The sequence below is a fragment of the Halichoerus grypus genome, chromosome 9 (assembly GCF_964656455.1).
Source record: "Halichoerus grypus chromosome 9, mHalGry1.hap1.1, whole genome shotgun sequence".
NCBI lineage: Eukaryota > Metazoa > Chordata > Mammalia > Carnivora > Phocidae > Halichoerus > Halichoerus grypus.
The window spans coordinates 12,448,666-12,463,664 of record NC_135720.1 but is presented as its reverse complement, the minus strand read 5'-3'; the positions used below and the strand labels follow the sequence as shown (position 1 = coordinate 12,463,664).

The window sequence follows — 14,999 nt, the reverse complement described above, 5'->3', positions numbered from 1 at the left end:
GAATCCCAGCTGTTGGGCAAGAAGGCATTTCCCCCACTGCTGCCCCCTCTGGCTGGGGCAAGCAACGGTGATGGCCACCTCGGCGGGGGGGGGGGGGGGGGGGGGGAGGGGGGGCACGCCCCTCACTGATCTGAAGGGCAAACATCTCCATCCATGTTCGCCCACCTCTCTTTGTTCTGGCAAACATACACATTCCAGTCTGTCTTTCTATCATTTGGGCTTTGGCCTAGTCACTTTTCTTGGGGAAGTCACCAGTTTTAACCTTGAGGGACTTGCTTTCCCCCCAAAATAATGTCTACGGGTTGAAATGTCACAGTTTGGGGGAAATGGCAGAACTATCAATGAACTAAATGTTGCCACTAGTTATAAATTTCTTGAGGGCAGCTTCAACATCTTACCCTCTTTGGTGAGATAAGTGAAGAAAGACTAAACGGAGAACAAATTAATTTCACTTAGTTGAAATGGATTTTTTAAATGGACTGTTTAATAATATACTCAGGTATATAAAAATGACACCTATCAGTCATGCAAGTTAGTTTTTCCACCTTTAGGAAGGAAGGAAGTCATTTGTACTTAATTTCGGGTATGATTCCTCATTTCTTTTTCATATTTATTCCAGTAGCCTTAACATATTGGCCTCACTTCCAAAAACCACATCCATGGAACCTAGATTCTTAGTTACCAAACTCAAGAAGCAAGACGTACTGAAGTTAGCTACAGGGGGCTTTTGCTGTGCAGGGCAGCGCGATGAGCCAACTTTGTTATGAGTTTAGCTGTCCCTTTCTGGTGCTTCCCCCCACCTCTACCTCTTTGGGACTATAGCCCTCTGGGGGATGTTCTCTTCCTTCCCCCACACTGGGGAGGAAACAGGCTTACGGGAGTGAAACAGGGGCTGAGGCAGGACCAAAGGAGTGACTGCTTTGGATGGGAGGTGGCTCCAGCCCCTTGCCCTGGGGGCCTGCTTTTCCCTTGCTGAACTTGACCGTTCTGCATTGTGTGCCAAGTGGTAGGAGAGGAGCTGGAGAAGTCACAGCTCCTTAAAATATAGGGGCTGCCCTATATTAAGCAGAGACACTTAAACAAATGATCGCAGCACAATGTAAGAATTTGCTAGAGTAGGGGTGTAAATCAAAAACAGGTAGCCCTAAAAAAAGAAGCAGATACTTATGCCTAGGAGCATCACTGGATATGAGGCTGGCACAGCAGCTTGGGGCCAAACTGCCCCCACCATGGTCGATTATAATTGCTTATTGACATGTTGGCATCTCTGGCCAAACTATTTACACCCCAAAGTCTGGGAATGGGTCTTAGTACTTTTCTCTAGTCCTTCTGAGCCCCACTGTGTGTGTGTGTTTTTAAGACATCTTTATTTGTAACTCTATCTTTTTCCAACTTTACTGAGATATAATTGATACATAAGATCGAGTAAGTTTAAGGTCTATTGCTTTGATACCTTCATATATTGCAAAATGATCACCACTGTCACATTAGATAACACCTCCATCCCGCTGTGTTTTTAAGAGGATACAATGGATTTTCATTCAATAAATGCGTGAATGGATGTTGGTTGGTATTGGAAGTCATTTTAACCCAGACTGATATGCTGATTGGACTACAGACAGGTCATATACTGCAGAAACTTGTTTGGACTTCATCTCTTGGGGAATATAAAGACCACTAAAACAGAGGAGTGATCTAAACGTATCTGTGTTTGAGGAAGAAATTCTTGCTATAATGTGACAGATTGGCTGATTTGCGAGAGACTAGAAGTCGGAAGGCCAGTTGAAAAACTACCATAATGGTCTGGAGGAGATATGAGAAGGCTTGAGAGGGTAGAGACTTGAGAGAGATTTATAAGGTAGAATTAGAATCCAGCTCCAATTTGGGTGACCAATGGAATGGGCAGGAGGGAAAATCAATGATCACAGTTGACTCAGGTGAAACTAAGTCTGACTTTCAAGTAGATTTATAACTCGAAGATTAAAAAGAAAAAGAACCTCACACTTAGGCACTAAACATGATTAGCTTATTAATGTTGGTTTAGAATAATGAAACTTAGGGAATAAGGATTGACAAACTAATAGGGTTTACATGGGTATGTGATAGAAGGAACAGATTTATATAGTGTATATAATACAAATATTACTTTTATAGTATATGTAATATGCAAATATACAAGTAAAGAGTATATTCTTTTTTTTTTTAAGTTTTTTTTTTTAAGATTTTATTTATTTATCTGACAGATAGAGAGACAGCGAGAGAGGGAACACAAGCAGGGGGAGTGGGAGAGGGAGAAGCAGGCTCCCCACTGAGGAAGGAGCCCAATGCGGGGCTCGATCCCAGGACCCTGGGATCATGACCTGAGCCAAAGGCAGACGCTTAACGACTGAGCCACCCAGGCGCCCCAGTAAAGAGTATATTCTGATGCTATAAGAATAATCAGGGCTGCTGTATGTAGTCTCACATGTTGTGCACTGCACAACTCTGGGGACAACATTAATAATAGCAACAGGTCACCCTGTAAAACTATCGTATATTCTCTAATGCTTCAGCACAACATATTCATAGACTGTTGCTTTGAACAACAAGTAAATAAGCTGCCTAAGATGGGAATTCGGTAGACTTGCAAAGTTTAATCATCAAATGGGAGCCCTTCTATGGCCAGGTCATTAGTGTTAGATGTGTGGTGGGTGGGGTGGGGGAGGGTGTCTTTTCATGTTGAAAATGAGAGAAGTTTTTCTCCTTTCATGGGACTTGAGAAATTATGCTCTTATACTCCGTTCCGACAGCAATGGGAGAATTCAGCTTCTTGTTGGTGTTTATGTTTTAAGGCTTCATAGTGAGTAATGTGTCCTGTGCCATGGTGCTCAGCGTTTCTGCGTGTTGTTCGAAGTGAGTAATGCAGAATGACACGTGGACCTAGCCATTTGAAGGGAGAAATTCATAGAAGCAGATGAAGAAAAGACAATCCCTTATATTCTTTCACAACAATTATATGTTACTTAAAATTTGTGTGGATTTTGTTCACATGCTTCAGGGGAAATAGTTTCAAAATGTGACCACGGACCAGAGTGTAGGTTTGGCTCGCTCCCAGCTGTGGCCTGTCGTGGCTGGGTGTCTAAACCATCACAGCATTGCTCAGTGGTCTGCAACTGCCTTAGAAGATGCAGGAAGCTTTGCAGAATGTATCAGAGAGGAGCATCTTCCCCGATGTCAAACTGCCAAGGGCCAATGGAGGAGACAGGAGCAGCCCAGGCGACTTGGCATTGTAGGTGGGGTCCCGATACTCACGCCCTTGGGAGCCAGTTGCCAAACTGGTATCTGGAATGGGGCCTGGGCATAGTGCAGGTAGGGTACAAAGCATTGTGCTTCTCCACACTTAGTCATCTAGTGGGAACATGTCAGGCTGCCTCCTCCAGGGCCCTACATTTATTTTAAAGAATGTTGGAAAGGAAATATATCACTTGCCATCTTCCTCCCTCTTTGGGCGTGTTTATTGTGATTGGAAATCATTCTGGTCCACATGGTTGTGGTTCTCCCCCACCCTTTGTGCCCCTGTGTTAAACAGCCCTCTGTGCAAATAAACACAAGAGGGCGAAGCATTTTCTTCAGCTACAGAAACAGGAGTGAAGTTAGACTCTGGAGAACGAGAATCGCATAACCACGGCTTGTGTCCTCTGCAATGTGCTTTCTTTTCTCGTCCGTGGAGCCAGGCCAGGAGGTCCAGCAGAGGCCTTTGCCATGCTGGCTGGGAGCCCAGACCCAGGTATTCTGCTGTAAATGGGACTGCTGGCCCTGGTTTGTTGTTTAGTAGAATTTGCCTGGGTTTATCTTGACCATGCCTACCGGGAGAGGAAATTCTGAGCTGCTCTGAACTTGATTAAAACCTAAAAGGGAACATGCGGTTTCATTTTCTCTTTGTCCTACCAGCCCTGAAAACAACAAGTAATTGATCAATGTATTCTTAGTTCCCAATTTTAAACAAATGATTTATTTATGTAAATCCCTTTAGTCTAAAAGGAAAAAAACAAAAAACTGTAGATACAGAAAGCCCCACAAATCAAGTGCATGGGTTTGTGAATTACCGTAAGGGGACACCACCGAGGTCAAGGAACAGAACCTCACTACTACCCTGCAAGCCCCTTCCGTGTGTCCCACCCCAATCACAGACCCCCCACAAGTAACTCTTGGGCTGAACTTCTGTGGTAATCACTTCCTTGGGTTTAACTTTTAATAGTTTTACCACCCAAATGTGCCTCTCTAGATTAGAAAGTATAATCCTGCCCATTTAAAACTATTGAATGTATCTTTCACTGCTTTTTGAAACTGTAGATATTTCCTCCATCCCCATACAACTTATCTGTTGAACAACCTTTAAGTAGAACTTCACGTATTTAAATTCTACCAGCAACACACCCACTTTACTTACTTTTCTTGTGTGAAATATCATTTCGAGACATTTCTTTTTCCCTAAACACAAGGTGGTAACACCTAATTTTAATCAAAACATAGCCAAACCAAAAAAAAAAAAAAAAAAAAATTATTTAAGAAAGCTAAGGAGCCAAAAAACTTTTGAATCTAGACTTAGCAATAGAAAAGATGAAGTTGTCTTGCTGATGTTCAGGGAGAGCTTTCCATTCTATGATACTATTGATTTTGTGATGTGTGTGATTATGATATATAATCATTATATTACCTATGATCATCTCTATTCTGGACAAAGAATAGAAAACAGCTCATGGCTCTGTATGAAAAAGCAAACCAACAACCAAGATCATGAGCAAGGTTAGAAGTTAAAACGCGGCTCCCTGCTCGGCGGGAAGCCTGCTTCTTCCTCTCCCACTCCCCCTACTGTGTTCCCTCTCTCGCTGTGTCTCTCTCTCTGTCAAATAAATAAATAAAATCTTTAGAAAAAAAAAAAAGTTAAATGCAAGGACTCTGGTGTCATGGGGGTCTGACTCTCTATTCTGGTTCTGCCACCATGTGATGCTGGACAAATCACTCTGCTTCTCTCTCTGTACAGTGAAGATCATTTTTACTAATCAAAGTCAATCTGTACTTCTCTTACGAAGAACAATTATTTATTAAACTTTCCGCCTGATTATTGTTAACCCTTGAAAATGTTAGTGACACCCGAGTCCTTGGTTTAAAACTAAAGATGTGTGAAAAACAACATACTCGAGAAGCATCAAATACAATTTTATTTACTTGTGAGCACTAATGCTTTTCACTTTTTACTTAGTAATAATTTATTGGCATTGATAATAACTAAAAAATGATCAATACTTACAGAATACCATGTAGCTCATGAAGCACTTTAACATCAACTATTTAATTTGTTCTTAATAGAATAAACACTCAGACCCTAATTATTTCTCTGCTTTCAACATATGCTGGTATTCTTTCTTTAGCCATCACCTATAGTGAAGGGGAACTTATGAAAGACTTTGTTTTTTGTATGGTTCTGTCACACATGATAGGTGAGAAAACATAAAACATAAACATCGAGTTGTTATTTTTCTATATATTTTGGGGGCTGTTTATTTTGTGTAGTACCTAGTTCTTGTCATAAGTCTAGGGGCGCCTGGCTGGCTCAGTAGGTAGAGCATGTGACTCTTTGATCTTGGGGTTGTAAGTTCGAGCCCTACACTGGGTGGAGAGATTACTTAAAAAAAAAAAAAAAACACTTTATTATCATAAGTCTGTACAAGGGAAATGTGGATTAAATAACACATATGATAATTAATCTTGACCTCATTTCATGTCATTGCTTGTTAAATGATAAATATGTAATAACCAAGTCACCAAAATAACATAATGAACTTGACTCCCCCCTAAGCTACTTCTTGTTGCAGTCACTTAACTCCCATGTCAGAGAGCCTTACAACCTGAGTGACTCATCTTTTTTTTTTTTTTTTAAGATTTCATTTATTTATTTGACATAGAGAGACATAGTGAAGAGGGAACAGAAGCAGGGGGAGTGGGAGAGGGAGAAGCAAGCTTCCTGCTGAGCAGGGAGCCCGATGCGGGGCTCGATCCCAGCACCCTGGGACCATGACCTGAACCGAAAGCAGACACCTAACGACTGAGCCACCCAGGCGCCCCACTCATCTTATTCTATAGGAAGGTCTTTATTTCTCTTGCCCCGAATTCTCCCTCGGAAACTGGAGGAGGTATCTGCATGGCGGTCTAGTGGACTGCCACCAATCCTCAATCAACATGGTATCTAGAATATCTGAAGGTAGCTTTATTAAAAGAAGAGAAAATTTAATAATGATTCTATCCTGATAAGGGAGATTGCAGTAACCTGCCATCCCAGAGGGGGTGCTGCTCTTGAGATTCGGATCACCTAAAGGGCCCCACCTCTGACTTCCCATCTCCCGGCCTTCCAGACTCCAGAGGCTCTTCCCTGCCCTCTCTCGACAGTGGGAGGATGGGAATTCATTCCCGACCTAGCTGGTGCTGGTGGACCTTCCAGCAGCTCCCACACATCTAGCAATCAGGGCTAGATATGGGTTCCATCTTCTTGAGGTTTAATTCCCTCTTCTTGAGCCTGGCTTCACTGTGCAAACACAGAGCTAACATTGTGCCTTCTCTTGGCTTCAGAGGTGCCCGCCTTCTTTCCAATGTTGCAGGAGAAGGGACCCCTACCTCTAGTCCCTGAAACTTCATACCAGTCCTTGTTGAGCTTGTCCTAACGCTGAGCATTATTAGGTTTGGCCATCCCATCCTTAAGAGAATTTCTCTTTGGTGAGAAACCAAGATTGTTCCCAGCTCCCTCTGGGGCCAGGTGCTAATGGATCCACAGGCAGACACTTGCTGACTCCTCTTCGCTCTACCATTTTGTGTGAACTTCTAATACAGCACTTGTCACTTTGTTCTTTAACTGGAGAGCTTTCAGCTTCTTTTCACCATGACCCACAAAAGGAAATATATTTTACATTGCAAACCAGTACACACAGACATATACACGACTGATACAGACATACAGACATTAATCCATGTGAGTTTCCTTACCTTTACCTCCTGCATGCTGATATTTCTTATTCTGTGCTGTTCTGGTCTACTTTATTTATTTGTTCATTCATTTATTTTTAATGCCGATCAAGACCCACTAAATTAATTTCATGATCATCTAACAAGTCACAAGCTGCTGTGTGAACAACAGTGCTAGTGAATGTACCTGACTCCCTGTCCCCGCCCCCCCCCGCCCCCCCCACCCCCGACCTCACTGCAGGCAGAAAACAAAGTATGTCTATTTCTCTTTTGTATACTTTGTATACTTTAGTGCCTGGCATGTAGCAGATGCTCCGATAAATATTTGTTGAAGGGAAGAACTCAGCCTGAATCTTTTTTTTTTTTTAAGATTTTTTTTTTTATTTATTTTTCAACAGAGAGAGAGATAGCAAGAGAGGGAACACAAGAAGGGGGAGCGGGAGAGGGAGAAGCAGGCTTCCCGGCGAGCAGGGAGCCCGATGCGGAGCCCGATCTCAGGACCCTGGGATCATGACCTGAGCTGAAGGCAGACACTCAACGACTGAGCCACCCAGGCGCCCTCAGCCTGAATCTTTATGCTCATCTCTACCTTGCTTGGCAATTTTAGGAACTGAGTGAGATCATGTATTTAGGGGAGAGAACACAGGGCCTAGCACCAACAGATGCTCAATTAACATATGTTTCTTTAGGGTTTTCTAGACTAGCTCTCCCTTTAATTCACCGTCTGATTGCACTGCAGTTTGTGTGTGTGTGTGTGTGTGTGTGTGTGTGTGTGTGTGTGTGTGTGTTTAAGTGTAATGTGGGTTTGAACTCCATTAGCCTAAGGCCTCAGCCAGCTCAAGTACTTTAGGATTTTCTGAGTTGCCATGGAGCCAGGGACAAATTGCCCTTCAGGAACAGGCTGAAAATATGGGAAGGTCACGGGGGGAGAGTCCTTTTTGTCCTTACCCTGGCCTGGGACTCATTTCTCCATGAAAAATGAAGACTTGAGCTTATTAGAATTTCTAAAATGAAAATTACTTCCACATTTTAAAAGACTATAAAGTAAGTTTAAACTTCACATGTAAACTTAAACTTAACCCCTAGGGAGGGTTTTGTGACTCGAAAGTCTTCACGAGGGCTCTCCCTTCGGAGGCACGGCACCTAAATTAAGTCTGTCGTAGCAGAAAGAACACTGGTTGGTGAACCTCTGATTCCAGCAGTAACTGGTGGTGGGGCAGCCTCAGCAGGTATCATTTCTTCGTCTATGAAAAGGAGAATCTCACCTGTCCTCAAAAGTCTGTGATCCCAAACACGAACTTTGAAGTCCTTCATTTTACACGCACTGGAATGCGTTGACCATTGGGGAGATAACATTCCAATGAAAACCTCTCGCAGTTGCAGAGTCTGAATTAAGTACGGTACCTAAACCCTCTTCTCTAACAGTTTCTTGCTGTTTCTATGTAACAGTAGTTACACAGAAGGTCTAACGGATGTTTTACTGGCCTGAGAGCCAACGAGTCAGGTTATCTGTGAGCTATATCAATTAAGCCTCAGAAATCAAGCTTTTGCATGAATCGTCACAGTAATTTGTTTTGGCATTGTACTTCATCTTGCCCATGAAATGTGAGTGTTTCCTTTCACGTGGTGTGAATTGATAATTCACATGCGGGTGATTTAACGAACCAACTTGTTTTCTTCTAGGACAGAATGGCTCGGAGGATCACGGAGCATCTAAGTCTAGCAGAATATGAAGTCTTTCCTCTTCGGCTGTCTGGATTAAATTTAAGAAGGTCAGTAGTGAATTCCGTCTGCCACCAGCTGGTATCTGCACACCCAGGTTCCTAATGCTCAGGCTGTCCTGAAGTTAGCGGGGTGATTGGGAACATATGACCTGCTTTGGCATTAAATTCACAGTTTTTTCAGATGTCTAGGAAGAGTAAAATGCTTGGTGTGGAGAGGTTATCAGAAGCTTCTCGTGTGCTCTCTCTGGGCTTTGCCTCCCATGTTGATTCTGATGGGGAAGAAAACGAGATAATAAGTGGTTCAACTTGAAAGCTAAGCTCCCCCCACCCAAAATGTCAAAAAAGACTCCCTTACCTTTGTTGTTTTCAAAACGAACATGTATTCAGCTTCCACACAATTCAGGGGCTGTCACATGGGTAGAGAGTAAAAGTAGCTGATGTCGGCTGTGGTCTTCTCCTAGCCCATTTCTCCCGGGCTCATCTCACCCATTGCGTTGACCTTCTGATCAGTTTCCATGGCCCGCTCTACCTTCCCCGTAAAACAAGATGCTTGTCCCACCATGTTCCTCCCCTGAGAATGGCCCTGAATGGTCCCCACCTCCCTCAAGATTAAACTCAGCTTCCCAACCTGGCTTTCAAGGGCTCTGTGACCCAGTCCCCACCCCCTCCTCAGCCTCATCTCTCACATCCCTTCCTCACCCTTGGACCCATCATGTGTTGGGTCCCTCTGTGTCCTTGCTCTTGCTCTTCTTTTTCTGGCGTGATCTCCAGCCCCTTCTTCCCCTACCCACCTTGCAAGACGCCCTCATGTGACTACACCTCTGGGCAGCCTTTCTGGGACCCACTGTACCAGGCTGCAGCCTCCCCCATGTGCCCACGGCCCCTGCACACACCTCCATCCTACAATCACCACATCATGGCCATATTACACTTTTACTTTTCTCTCCCTCCTGCTGGACTGGGCCCCTTCTAGTCAAGGACTCCCTCATCTTGAGGCAGTCAAGGGACCAGTCCCTGGAACCTCACTACCCAGGTTCTAATCCCAGTTCTATCACTTACTGACTGTGTTAGACTCCACCTCCCATCTTCCTTCCTTCTTCTATAAAACAGGAGTCATAAAATTTCCTGCATTTCAGGGTTTGTGTGTGTCAAGTGCAATAATACATATGAAGTACTAGAGACAGTGCTGGGTATGAGGTAAGAGGTGTATAAGTGTTGCCTATTATTAGTGCTCACTAAAGACTAAGTTCAGTGAAACTGTGTGTTTTCCTTTGAAGATTAGTACATGCAAATTGCAACAGTGATTTGTAGGTAATGGATCTTTTCTGGAAATTTTAGAATGTTTGGCTGAAAGAAGCTGAATGGAAATATAATATTTAGTGAAATCTTAGGGGTTTCTTCAGTTACTCTTCATTAAATAGTAGAATCGCCAGGCTAGGAAGGCATCACCACTGCTTTGATTCCAGATGCTTTTAAGCATATAGGCCTTTTAGAGGTCTCTGAAGCCCATTTTAGGTTCCTTTAAAGCCTTAGTTTGTTTGGGCTGCTATAACAAAAATGCATAAACTCAATGGCTTATGAACAATACACTTTTATTTCTCACAATTCTGGAGACTGAGAAGTCCCAGGTCATGGCACCCCAGATTTGGTGTTTGGTGAGAGCTGGTTTTCTCACAGTGTTGCCTTCCCAGTGTTCCCCACGTGGTACAAGGGGCAAGCTAGCTCTCCCGGGTCTCTTTTGTAAGGGCACTAATCCTAATCAGGAGGGCTCCACCCTCATGACCCAATCACCTCCCAATGGCTTCCCCTCCTAATACCTTGAGGTTAGGATTTTAATATATGAATTTGGCGGGGGTGGGGGGACACAAACATTCAGACCAAAGCACCTCCCACCCCTATAGAGAAAATATAAGGTTGATTTTTGAGGTAGATTGAGAAGGGTGTGCCTCCTTGTCACTATTTTGTGGGGGCTACACTTTGCCTGAATTTCTATTTTTGAATGAGTTCTTTTAACACGTATTGCTATTGAATTTTTATATGAATATCAAATTCAAATACTGGGCTAAAATCAATATGGTCTTCTTGGAGATTAGCTTTTTTTTGTCAGATGCATACAAAGGGGCTGGTTTCAGGTAAGGTGAGATTGCTAGTCAATTTTTGCATTCTTTCTGTGAAGTGCTCTAATTTTAAGAGCACCCCTCAGCTGCTTCCTGTGTGACCCTCACACATAAATCTGAGATGAGAACCTCTGTGAACTGAAGCTCTGGTACGAAGATCTCACATCAAGAGAATTCCATTTCTGTGGAATTTTCCAGCCTATGCTCATGGTCTGACATTCATGAGATTCTTTTGTGTTTGGATGAGAAGAAAAATTCTCTGTGACCTTGCAACTTTTGTTTTGGATGGCTCCTCCTTCTATTACTTCCTCATTGCATTAATGGCTGCCCCTGGATCCAAGATAAACCGTTTTCCCATGCCTGCTGAGAGACCGAAGCTTAAACATTTGACATTCTCTGTTGCCACGCTGTTAGGACCAGCCTCCTCATTTGTGCGTAAAATTCTAGAAGATAAACAATTGGGGATATATTTTCACATGTGTCAAACTCACCCTGGGCACACATACCTTTTGTTACCTCTTTGAACTCCGAAAGAGATTTCAAGAGCGCGCACGTAGGGGTAGATCCCCGTGTTTGCATTGGGTCCATTCCCCATTCCAGCCCCACCTGCTCTTTTCCCCTCACCTGAACATCTGAGCCAGTCGAGAGTAAACGGACAAGTGCCACCCCACCCTGCCCTATGGGCAGCCCTACCTTATAAACGTGGACGCACGCACACACACATACAAGCACACGTGGGCACACTTGCCTGCGACCATCCGCCCCCGAGCAAGCACACAAATACTTCAGGGTTTATAAAAGGTTCTCTTCAAACATGCACCAGGCGTCTGCATGGAGAGTCCAAGTATGGAAAGAGACCATCTAGAGGCACAACGTGAGTAATCTCTGAATTTCTCTCATGAGACCTTCATTCTCATGGCTCCTGTCTTTCCTTCTGTCACTGTCTTCTCTCCCTGGTACAGCTCCAGCCTGAGGTATCCCTCATGTAGATGCTACTGTGATCTGTTTTTCCAGTGATTACTCTGAACCACCCACACTCTGCCCCTCCCTCTTATAACCAAAGGAAGGCCCTGGCAAGTTCATCGGACCATCTGGGCAAGAGAGAGCTAAGCCCAGGACCGGGAGCCAGCCCTGAGCCCCATCGTTAGTTTGTTCTAACCAGTTGTGCTCTGATACTAGTAGTTCAGGAATGCTAAGCCAGGGACTGATATTGTAACATCAGAGTTCAGGGATCTAAAGAGGACCTCATCACCTAACACAGAGTGACCAGTTGAACCACTCTCTGAGGATATATATGAGCCGCATGACCCTATGGTCATGTCAGGTTTTATTTGTCAAATTCAGGCAAATCATTGTGCACAAAAACCATTATTGCAAAAAGTCTGGGGCCCCGCCCGTGGGATTCGATTTTAGAAGGATGTGCAAAAACACAGAAAGAGAAGAGTGACTAAGCAGGGATGAACATGACAAGAGATTTAGGGCAGCAGAAGCCTTAAATGAGCCTTGGCTTGCAAAGATACAAAGCATGGTTAAAAGGACTTCTAAACTATCTTTAGACGGAAGAACGTGCAAATGGGGATCACTGAGGGGATTAAATGAGCAAAGAGACCCCTCCAGCCCTGGGAATCAACGATTCTACCAGACAGATGTCGATGTTCTGTATGAGGTCCACAAATGTCCAAGGATGTGAATGAGGGAGATAATTCTAGAGGCGGAAAGATTGGCTACTGAAGTATTATCCGTTATTATTGCTTTTCATCTAAAATGTTTAATGTGGATTCCAGAATGACTGAATTTATTCCCAGGACATGGTTTATTTTCTGGGAGAATCTGATTTATGCAGGGTGCTCTGTCATTAGCTGATAATACTTACTCTGTTCTTAAATGGTGCCTCTCATCTGTGGATCTCAAAGAATTTTATAAATATCATTTAGTTCTCACGTGTGACTTTGAATTCATTTGCACACTCGTGAGACAGGTGGTAAATACTTTTCCGCCCAGGCAAAGCCAGAATACTGAAATGGATATCTATTGAAATACTGGGTGTCCAAGTGCTGGTGGATGAGACCCTGATATGATGCCCAAATGAACTCCAACCTCTTCCCACCATTTAGTCCCACCATTTATGTCAGACCTTCCTCTGACATTAAACTTTCAAGGAAGATGTGAAGTTTGGGAGAAATTTCCAGATTTCTAATCAGTGTGTAGATTTGAGAATCGTGTATCCCTTCTGGCTTTTACAGAATTGGAGCTGCCTTATACTCTATCACACAAACTCATACACAAAACTAGAGCTGTCTGGAAGGTTCTGGAACAGGATGGAACACTTTATCGTCACCTCGCCACCCTGACCCCCGTCCCACCTGCCCAGCCCATTATCACTGTTTCACTAGTCGTGGGGAATTCCTCTGGGGTCCAAGATAAAGGGGAAAGCTCACACATTACAACCTCCCACCCCACACGGTTCTGACTCTGATACTGACATTTTCATGGTTGAAATCCAAACACTACCTGCTGCCTTAATTTCCTCTCCACTTATCCCTTCTTAACCCCCTACCGTCCAATGCCCACTCTCTCCCCAGCAATGAATTCACTTTCAAAAAGTCTTCAGTGACCTCTTGCAGTTCCAAAAGGTATTTCTCAGGTCATCCCACTTGACCTCCCTGATGCTGTTGCCCAAACTATCCTCCTCGAAAGTCTCTCTTCCTTTGAACTCTGTGGCCCTGAAATTCCCATTTTCCTTTCACCCTTCTGGTGGTTTCTCTTTCTCATTCTGAGGGCATTCCACCAGGAATTCCACCAGCCCCTGTGGTCCTTGAGCTTCTCTGACGCTCCTGTGGGATCCAGTCTTGCCATCCCTTCTGTGACAGGGATGCAGATGGCTCTAGACTGAAAAACTGAGAGCTTATATTCATACTTCTTTTTCTTTCATTTCCTACATCCAGTGGCTCACGAGTTTCTATCTTCCCTCTGAAATAGCTCTTAACACTCACTGCCATCTCAACTTGGGCCCCTAGCACCTGGAACATTTCCCCCCAGACTCTTTTGATCATGCGTATTAGCAAAAATATGTTCATATACGGACCTCAAATTTTAAGTTTTTTTTTTTTAATTGAGATATAATTCACTCTTCCAGATTTAGATCGTTTATGTGTTATCGATTGTATTAATCTGCTGATTGTCTGCCACAGACGGGGTGGCTTAAAGAACAGGCTTTTTTTTTTTTTTTTTTTTTTTTTTGCACAATCCTAGAAGCCAGAAGTCTAAGATCAAAGTGTCATCAGGGTTGGTTTCTGGTGACAGCCCTCCTCCTGGCTTATAGACACTTACCTTCTCACTGTGTCCTCACATGGGCTCTTCTCTGTGCGTGCACAGGAGGGGAGTCTGGGGGTGCAGAGGGAGAGAGGAGAAGGAGATCTAGTGTCTCTTCCTCTTTTTATTAGGACACCAGTCCTCTCAAAATAAGGCTCCACCCTTACAAGCCTGTTTAGCCTTTATTACCTCCTATCTTCAAATACGGTCACGTTCGAGGTTGGAGCTTCAGCACATGAATTTGGCAGGGACACGTGTCACTTGGTAACATACGCAGTTTCTATTAAACTATTTAAGATACGTAAAATATACACTAAAAAATATGGGAATTTTAAAAGTCAATGCAAGTAAGAATTCCGATATTTTCTTCCCGTTATCTTAGTGGATCACCTCGAGCACACGTGGGAGTACGCACCTGTCACTTGAACCCACGGATCTAGGGGATGACGACCATGTCCTAACGGCTCTGTCCACTGCCAGGCTTCTGCTTTGCCTTCCGATACAGCACAGCCTCTGTATCGATCTTTATAAAACTTTGGTTTCTTTTTCTCCCTTCTTCAGAAAACTTTGGTGCTCTGGGGAGCCCAGAGGACAGTCCATTGCCAGCTTGGCCTTCAGGGTACTCTGTGTCCCACCATGACCTCTCTTCAATCCCTTGTCCTTCCTGATGACCCACTTGGGCCCCTTCCTCCTCCTCTGCTGGTCCTGGGCCTCCAGCTTGCCTCAGCACCACCTTGCCTGTCCCTCCAACATGCTCTCCCTCCCTCCTCAAAGTTCTGTCCCATCTTTTGGTACATGGTCACCTGCTGCTCAGCAGTGTTGCTCATACTCTCATGGGCGCCATCTTTTT

At 43.9% G+C, this 14,999-nt stretch overlaps 1 protein-coding gene across 1 annotated transcript in view; it reads left to right on the top strand.

The window, feature by feature from the left end:
* Positions 1-14,999, top strand: part of SCAF8 (SR-related CTD associated factor 8) — a 214,092-nt gene that overhangs the window by 173,016 nt on the left and 26,077 nt on the right. Inside the window, exon 22 of the transcript XR_013441049.1 lies at positions 8,680-8,768. The gene's annotated coding sequence lies outside the window, so the exon portion shown is untranslated. The remainder of the gene's footprint in view (positions 1-8,679; positions 8,769-14,999) is intronic.